The 10118-nt window shown below is 36.1% G+C and overlaps 1 protein-coding gene across 1 annotated transcript in view; it reads right to left on the reverse strand.

Moving 5' to 3' along the window:
• The window catches only part of SPATA16 (spermatogenesis associated 16), a 261852-nt gene extending 255966 nt beyond the window's left edge, over positions 1-5886 (reverse strand). The window contains exon 1 of the mRNA XM_050778289.1: positions 5794-5886. The gene's annotated coding sequence lies outside the window, so the exon portion shown is untranslated. The remainder of the gene's footprint in view (positions 1-5793) is intronic.
• Positions 5887-10118: the final 4232 nt, after the last annotated feature.

Raw genomic sequence — 10118 nt, forward strand, 5'->3', positions numbered from 1 at the left:
CAATTTGGAAAGCTGTTTGAGAGCATCTGCTTCTTCTCCTATACTCTGTACTGGCAGATTTTTTTCCTATATACCCAGCAGAAATGCATACTAGAATGTTCACAGTAGCACTATTCACAACAACCTAATAACATAATAACACTGAAAACATTCCAAATGCCCATGAATCATAGAAAAGATAAAAATATCATGGTATATTTATACAATGGAAAAATATTATTAGCAGTGAGAATAAAGGAACTACAACTATAAGCAACCACATGGAAGAATCTCACAAATAAAATATGGAGTGAAAGAAGCCAGATACAAAGGAATACATATTGTATGATTCATTTAAATAAAGATCAAATTTAGGCAAAACTAATTTGTGGTGTTAGATGTCAGATTTGTGGTCGCCCTTGAGATGGTGAGTGGTTACTAGAATGGAACAGGGGCAGCTCTTGGGCTTACTGGTATCATCATGTCTGGATCTGAGAGCTGGTTACACCAATGTGTTCATTTGATTAAATCTGTCTTCATTTGTGCCTTTTACCAAATGTATGTTATGTATTGATGGAAAGTTTACAGTAAGAAAATCACAGGTCAAGACAGCTTGAAATTTTACATACGAAGACTCTGAGTTTACCTGAGGCAAGTTTTCCCTAAACACATGGCCCCTACTCCCTTACCTACTATCTTTGCATTGTCTAAGAATATGAGCAAGAAGGCAGGGTAAGGATTTGATAGTTAGGAGGTGTTTTCTTCAAAATTCTCCAAGAGGGTAAAACCACACAAAACAAATGAAATGCAGTTCATGTTAGTGACTTGGAAATTATCAGACTGTGTGTATGGTAAATAGACTGAAAGAGATTCCCTGATTACATTTCTGAAGGTTCTAAAAACCAGGGCAAACTGCACAGGACATATAGCAGTTGCTCGCTTTCATTGTCATAATTATTATTTTTTTTTACTTTTATTTTTATGCTATCTTTTTAAAAATAATTTTTTATTTTTATTGCTTGTGGGGACTTAGTAGATGTATATATTTATGGAGTACATGGGATGTTTTGCCACAGGGATGCAATGTGTAAAAATCATGTCATGGAGAATGGGGTATCCATCCCCTCAAGGATTTATCCTTTGTGTTACAAACAATCCAATTATACACTTTTAGTAATTTTTAAATGTACAGTTAAATTATTATTGACTGTAGTTATCCTCTTGTGCTGTCAGATACTAGGTCTTCATTCATTAATTCTAACTATTTTATCATACCCATTATTGTCATAATATTTTAAATTTAGCTATGGCACAGGGAGGAATAAAACCTCTGTGCTTGCTTTCTCATGACCCAAACTCCCTGCAGTTGTTTGTTATATTAATTGGAAAATAGGGTGACCTAACGACCAGACCAATGACCTCAGGTTCAGCCTTACCTCAGTCAACACCCAGTCCTAGGAGAAGGTGAGAAGAAGAAGGGTCTCAAGAGAGGCCAGTGGGAACCAGCGAAGACAGTGACTCAAGACCCTTTCGCTTTGCAGCCACCAAGTAGATGAATAAGCTTTCCCTGTCCTCTCTCTTGGGAAGGAGGGAAAAATGGTGACCACTTGAGAGGAAAAAATGTACCCAAAGAACCCATTTAAAAACACTACTGAACTGTATTTGATGAGAAAGTTTAAATAATCCCTCTCTACATTCCCACATTTCAACATTAGTAGAAATGGGGCCTAAAGAGCTCGCCTGATGAGTTCTGCTATCAAAAAAAATCTGCCTCTGCCATCACTGTACATCTAAATCAGCCCTATGGCAGTTTAGGGCAACACCACCAGGTGGGAATGTCCCAGAAAGAAGCAGCACTCTCAAGCCTAGAGGAAGAGATGAATCAGGCTCTGAGGGATTCTTTTCAAATGGCACCTCCTTCCCATTATATCCCAACCCCATCCCGTTATCTTGAAGGAATATTGTCGATGTGAAAGATCTGGAAGAATAAAAAATATTGCGAATTAGGGTGGTAGAAAGATAGGTGGAGAACAGAAATGATCACCTGCTACTGAAAGATAAGAAAGAACAAAATCAGATGACTATGATGTTAGACAAATTCTATAACAACAGACAGAGTCACAGAAAGGTCCACAGAAGGCAGGATCTATGGGAGGAAAACAGGAAAAGAAATAGCAGCCGCAGAAGAGAAAGCGTCTATGAACACTAGGACTTCCTCATTTTCTACATGCATAAGTGGTGTCAATTTTAAGGTATTTCAAGTCTTTTCTTTCAATCTGGTAATGACTCTCATGTTTAACATGATGTCCCACTGTTAACTACATCAGTAAATATAAAGGGTGAGGAAATTAACTGAGAGATTGGAACTTTTGAAAGCCTTTAATTAAGCCTTAGCCCCAATACCTAAGAAGGTTCAAATGCCTTCTATGTGTTTATTCCTCCATTATCTCCTTCTCTGAGGGGGATCTCATGGACTCTCAACAGACACACACACACACACACACACACACACACACACACACAGAGAGAGAGAGAGAGAGAGAGAGAGAGAGAAAGAGAGAGAGAGAGAGACACAGACACACACATCTCCCTAAAGAAGAGACCAGATGTATTATGTTTGGGAATGTATGTTACAGAGGACTATTGCAATCCTTTCTTTCTTCACCTTAAACTTAGGTTTCCAAATGTCTGTTCAACAGGAATGAGAAGTGATTTATATCATGTTTTTGCTCCTTACATCTTCAAGTTAACAAAATTGACCTGATTTCTAACAAGTTAAATGCATACTTTTTTTCTTGGTGTTGGCGGTGTGGGGGGTGGATGGGTGATAATGCAATGTCTTCTCAAGCTATAACTTCGGTGATCATTCAAGACAGCATTGAATTCTTCTGCCTGAGTTATGCTGGCTAATAGGAATTTAATTGAGAACCGGTGGGAGAGCACTGAAGCATTCATGCATGTGAAATCAGACGAACACCCACAATGTGGAATTTCCTAAGGAAAGTTATTCTGGCGGAGAAATACAGACCAGGTTGAGTGCCAGTAACTTTTAAGCTAACACGTGGAGCTATCTTCCTAATAAGTAATGAGCTAACGGTCCCTGAAGAAAAGTGAGGCCAATATTTTCAACGGGTTATTTTCAAACATTTTAAACACATCAGCTCAGAATTATATACAATTCCTTTCCTCTGTAAGATATTCATCTTCCTTAACTTTGATTCCATAAAATAAAGCTTATTTTTGAAAGGCACATGCAGAACTTATTTAGGTAAATCTAAAATAAACAGCAAGACAGAATAACTAATTTGTCTATGAAAAGAAATTGAAATCAGGAGCCGATTTCTATTCACTAATTATAATACAAGTCTTCCTGAAACATTTCCTTTTAAATGGCCTACTTAAAACCGTATCAGTTTTCCACTTCTCACGCAATTCTAGATGACAGTGTGACTTCAGCTTCAGTTTCTACTCATAAAGGTTAAAGAGACGCTTTCTAACACCTATCCTGTGTCAAATCAACTCAATTACCTTTCAAAGTTGCCTAAATCGTGAAATATTAGTGGTTCAAATACATGAATTCTGCACATGTCAAGATAGATTTACATAGGTGTACATAAATATATATTACATCATAGAGTATGTAAATACATTTACTTCTGGAGGCTTTCTAAAATGTAAAGCTAAAGCTGAATCTTTACCTTCCATTAATTTTACAATAATTTTCCCCATTATATAGAGAATTGGAATTCTGATACCAGTCATAGCCATTGGGTTCTGTTTTCTTATTTACAAAATGGAGTTAATGATAATATCTTCCTCACGTAATTGTTGAGAAGAGTAATATAGGAAGATTGCCTGAAAATAGTAAGCGCTCAATAAATGTTAACTATTGTTCTATCATTATCATCGTTTTTGTTATTGCTGTTATTATTGTTCAGCAATTTTTTAAAAAATTAGACAATTAGAAAAATGCTCTATTAGACAGATGGCTCATGCTCATTCGTTGTGTATATTTTGAAATTTAGCTAGAGCTATGATAAATTATAGTCTTTATTTTGCTATCTTTAAGCTAGACTGCTGTAATATTTTATTTTATAACATCCCTAAAAAAAACTCAGAAGCTCTTTGTGAGTGCAAAATGTTACAACTTGAACGTTACTTTCCGAGAAGATGACTCAATATATTCTACACTATTTGAAAGACAATACTCCAGGCTTTCTGATGTAAAAGGATTTAAAAACCCTTGAGCATATGGTGTTTGCATTGCTTTTGTTACTATGGCCTACAATTCTTGGGGTACCTATTCATTTATTTCAAAATGATGTGTCACATAAAAGGAATGACAACAACAAAAAAACAACTTGCAGCCAAATTCTATGTAGAGGAATGTAGCTTCAGTCACTGTGCATCTTAATTAGAAAAAACAGCTGGGTGCGGTGGCTCACGCCTGTAATTCCAGCACTTTGGGATGCTGAGGCAGGAAGATCCATGGAGGTCAGGAGTTTGAGACCAGCCTGGCTAACATGGCAAAATCCCGTCTTTACTAAAAATACAAAATTAGCTGGGTGTGGTGGCACATGCCAGTAATCCCAGCTACTCAGGAGGCTGGGGAGGAGAATAGCTTGAACCCAGGAGGTGGAGGCTGCAGTGAGCCAAGATGGCACCACTGCACTCCAACCTGGGCAACAGAGCAAGACTCTGTCTCAAAAACAAACAAACAACAACAGTAAACTCCTGGAATAAGGATTACTGTGGGTTTATGCCTGGAGATCATTTTAAGTTTCTGTGTCTCACAGTTCATGCTCATTTATTGCTTTCTTTTAAGTCATAATCAATTTCCAAGGTGCTGGTTTCACTGCTCAGAAGATGAACAACTTAATGAACTTAGGGTAGTTTGTATTATAATACTGTTAGTACATTAAATTTAATCATAAAGGGTTAAACAAAACCACTTACAATACAAAGTTTTCATGCATTTATTTCAAACAAAGGCTTACTAAAAATGGTAGACACTTCCCTGGTGCTTCAAAAACAGAGACCTTTACTGACACTTATTAACATTTAATGGGTAATAAATATAAAATGCAAATTTTAAACAAAGCTTGAACCTATTTTTAATTGTTCATGCTGACCAACCTTTGAATGGCAAGGTCCTTGTGAAAGACATTCAGTCATTCATTTGCTCATTCATACATCAAACATTTCAGAGCACGCATTTTATGCCAGGCGTGATGTTAGCATACAGAAATGATGACATGGTCTATGTCTTACAGAGAGCTTGGATTGTTTCTCTCACTAATAACCTACTCCTTGACATTCAATGTCTTCAATCCACAGTAATATTATGGGTTAAGGAGACGACAACCCATATCACAAATGATAAAATGTGAACTCCGAATTAGGAGTCATCAACTCCCACTTGACTAGAAGATGTCCTCAAATTATACACTTTATTAGGGGATATATGTTACAATAAAGCAAAACAAAACAAAAAATCTGTTATTGGGAAACCAAGTGCGATCTCAGTCTTCACTTTCTCACCAGAGTGGGGAAGGATAGGGTGAGCCTGTGCAGCAGACAGGGAACCACTTTGGAACTACCTGTCTTCTAACTGCCTGCAGGAGATGATTTCTTGGTTACTTACTAGCGCTTTTTATAAGCAACATTCCTCATTCCTCGGATGGGCCGGAAGAAAGGAGCTCCTGTTTTCCCAACTTACTCCAGCTTCACCTGAGGGTCATCTCCCTTCCTTCCCACCCAGCCACTGAACGAGAAAGGCTTTAACTGGGCAGACCTGAATGATTCTCCTCCTACCTAAGCAGTTGTGGCTCAGCCCCGCGGGGACGGGGCGAGGCTCTGGACTCCTCCTAGCCACAGCATCTGCCAACACCGGGCTCCCAACGTCCCACTGCGAGGCCTGGTCAGGCTGCGTGCTCGCGGTGACGCCCGGACTTGAAACGTCCCGTGCCACGCGGCCCATGGAGCCCACAAGTGGCGCGGGTCACTGGTCCCTCCCTAGTCTTTCTTCTTGAGTTGCACCTGATGTTTCCATTAATAAAAACAAGGTTATTTACATTTTTCCGTTCAGATTCTAAAAGCAATAGGATCATTAAAATAATTTGGAAGATACAGAAAGATGTACATAAAATAAAAATTATTTGTATTCTAAAGAGAAGCACGAAGAACATTTTAATGTATATCTTTGCAGTTTCTTCACTATGAATAGATTTAAAAAAAAATCGTACCATTCTGTCTCTTTCACACAAAACTACACAGATACAATATAGACTTTATACATACATTTTATAAAGTTTTGTATTTGTTCTCTTTTAAAGAAAATAATTTTAAACATTTTACTCTAAAACCGTTTATGAGATTTCATAAGCTCCTACCTATGTATATTTGAGAGTAAAATATGTGTTATATTATATAGAATATATAAATGTATATTATATAGCAAATATATAATAATATATATTATATTATACTAACATTACATATTATATAATACTCTTATATAACATGTTATGTTATATATATAATTATGTATGTTTAAACATAAACATGCTTTATCTTCCATGCATTTTAGGCAGCACATTATTGACACATTTGAAGAAATCTATGTACCCCTAAGGACTGCATCTTCCTCCTAGCCACTGTTGTGGCTTGTCTGACAAACATCCCTTGCTTTCCTTTATAGCTTAACAAATCACACATGTATCACTTTTTATTGAAATATGACATATGTCCAGAAAAATGAATAAACTGCAGTGTGTTCAATAAATTATTACAATGTGAACGCATCAGAATAACCACTACCCCAATAAAAAAACAAATTCTTAGCACCCCAGAAACCCCTTCTAATTTCCATTCCTTTTCATTCACCATAGGTAGTGACTGTTCTGGTTTCTAATACTACAGTTTAGTTTTGTCTGTTTTTGAACATAATAAAAATAGTCCAGTTATGGTTTTACTACTCTATACTGCCATTGATTATAGTAGTATAATCAATCTTTTACAAAGTACACTAAATATGATGACTAAATTTCACTTCTTGGGGAAAAAGTTTGTCTTCTTCACACTTTGCCACTGTCACTCTCTCCTACCTTTCTGCAAAAAATGAGGAAACTACGTTTCAAGGTGAGGTGTAAGGATCGATTGAGATGAGGTGCATGAAGCCTCTGCTGTGTGATAACAGGCTTTTCAATCCCTCTGCAGTAGTCATATTCTCCCTGCTACCTCACCTCAGCCGCTATCACTGATGTATCTCCAACCTGCCTTCAAACCTCTGCTTCCTTAAAAAGTTTCTTTAACCTAGTAAACAGTTCTGCAAGTTTTGATTGTAAGTGCCACACAGTCAAGATTTAAACACTACTGCCACCCACAAAAATAACACTATGTCTCTGTAGTCAACTCTGTGGACCATTTCCAGACCCTGGCATCTGCTGATGTGTTTTTTGTCCCTTTAGTGTTATCTTTTCCAAAGGTCAAATAAATGGAATTATATAGCACGTAGCCTTTTGAATCAGATGTCTTTCATTCAGCCTATTATATATGAGATTCACATTGCTGTGGTGTTTATCAGGAGTTCAGTCCTGTTTATTGCTGAGTCATGTTCTATTTGTGTGCATATACCACAGTTTATCAGTTCACCAGTTGAGGAATATTTGGGGGTGGTCATAAATAAAGCTTCTATAAATATTTGTATACATATGTTTGTGTAAATTTAAGTTTTACTTTACTTAAATACCTAGGAATCAGATTGCTGGGCCATATGGGGTTTAACTTCAAAAGAAACAGCCAAATTATTTTCCAAAATTTCTGTACCATTTTGCTTTCCCACCAGCAATACATGAGATTTCCAGTTACTCTCACATCCTCACCAACACTTGGTATTGTCAGATTTTTTTTCATTTAAAAAATAATATTTCCTTTGGGTATCTCCTTGTGGTTTTAATTTGCATTTCCCTAATAACTAATGACATTGAATATATTTTCATGTGCTTATTTGCCATTTGTATCTTCTTTGGTGAAGTGCCTGGTCCAATCTTTGCTCATTTTAAGATAAATGGATTGTTTTGCTACTTAGTTTTGTGACTTCTTTTATTCTAAATATAAGCCCTTTATCAGATTTGTGTTTTAACTATGTTTTTCCAGTCTGTGCTTGTCTCTTTATTCTCTTAGCCATATCTTTCAAGGAGTAGAAGGTCTTAACTCTGATAAATTTCATTTATCTTTTTTATGACTTGTGTCTTTGATTTTATGTTTAAGAAATCTTTTCCTAACCCCAAGTCACAAAGATTTTTCTCCTAAGTTTTCATTTAAGAGCTTCCTAGTTTTTAGGTTTTACATTTAGGATATGATCATTTATGACATAATTTTTGTGTGGGGTGCAAGTTATGAGTTAAGGTTAATTTCTTTTTGCAAGTAGAGGTCCAATTGTTCCTGCACCATTTGTTGAAAAGACCATCCTTTTTCCATTGAATGGCCTTTGTACCTTTGTTGAAAAATCAATGCATGAGTCTATTTCTGTACTCTCTAGTCTGTTCTATTGATCTATATGTTTGTTTTTTCTTCAATATCACACTGTCCTGGTTACTATAGCTTTATAAAGTTCTAATTTCAGATAGTGCATATCCTTCCACTTTGTTCTTCTTTTCCAAAACTATTTTGTATATTCTATTTTCTTTGCTTTTCCATGTAAATTCTAGAATCAGCTTGTTGATTTTTATCGAAAATGTCTTGTTACAGTTTTGATTGGAATTGTTGAAATCTATAAAACAATTTAGGAAAAACTGACATTTTAGCAAATGAGTCTTCCAGTCCATTATCACTGCATACAGGCATATGTCAGAGATATTGTGGGTTTGGTTCCAGACCACTACAATAAAGTGAATATTGCAATAAAGTGTGTCACATAAAGTTTTTGGATTCCCAAAACCAAAAACTACACATAAAAATTATTTTTACACTGTACTGTAGTCTATTAAGTGTGCAATAGAATTATGTCTAAAAAATGCATTCCTTATTTAAAAATACATTATTGCTAAAAAATGCTGACAATCATTTGAGATTTCAGTGAGTTACAATCTTATTGCTGATTTAGAGTCTTGCCTCAAAGCTAATGGCTACTGATTGATCAGGATGGTGATTGCTGATGGTTGAGGTGACTGTGGCAGTTTCTTAAAATATGACAGTGAAGTTTTCTGCATTGATTTTTTTTTCAGAGAAGATTTCTCTGCAGCATGTGATGCTGTTTGATAGTATTTTACCCACAGTAGAACTTATTTCAAAATTGGAGTCAATCCTCTCACACTCTGCAACGGCTTTATCAAGTAAGTTTATGGAATATTCAAAATCTTTTGTTGTCCTTTCAACAATATTCAAAGCATCTTCCCTAGAAGGAGACTCTATCTCAAGAAACTACTTTCTTTGCTCATCCATAAGAAGCAACTCCATATGCATTCAAGTTTTATTACGGGATTCCAGCAATTCAGTCACATCTTCAAGTTCTACTTCTAATTCTAGGTCTCTTTCTGTTTCTAACATATCTGCAGTTAACTTCTCCACTGAAGTCCTGAACCCCTGAAAGTCATTAATGAGAGTTGGAATCAATTTCTTCCAAACCCCTGTTAATGTTGATATTTTGGCCTCCTCCCATGAATTGCAAATATTCCTAATGGCACCTAGAATAGTCAATCGTTTCCAGAAGGTTTTCAATTTAGTTTGTCCAGGTCCACCAGGGGAATCACTATCTATGGCAGCTATAGCCTTACAAAATGTACTTCTTTAATAGTAAGACTGGAAAATCTAAATGACTTCCTGATCCAGAATGGATATTGTGTTAGCAGGCATGAAAACAACATTAATCTCCTTGTACATTCCCATCAGAGCTCTTGGGTGACTAGGTGCATTGTCAATGAGCAGTAATATCTCAAAAGAACTATATTTTTCTGAGCAGTAGACTTAAAATGTTTAACAAAGCATGTTGTAAACACATGTGCTATCATTCAGGCTTAGGTTTTCCATTTTTAGAGCACAAGCAGAGTGGATGTAGTATAATTCTTAAGGGTTGAAATTTTCTAGGGAATTTTCACAGTGGTAACTGAGAATTGGTTTCAATTTAAAGTCACCAGCTC

The sequence above is a fragment of the Macaca thibetana genome, chromosome 2, assembly GCF_024542745.1.
Source record: "Macaca thibetana thibetana isolate TM-01 chromosome 2, ASM2454274v1, whole genome shotgun sequence".
NCBI lineage: Eukaryota > Metazoa > Chordata > Mammalia > Primates > Cercopithecidae > Macaca > Macaca thibetana.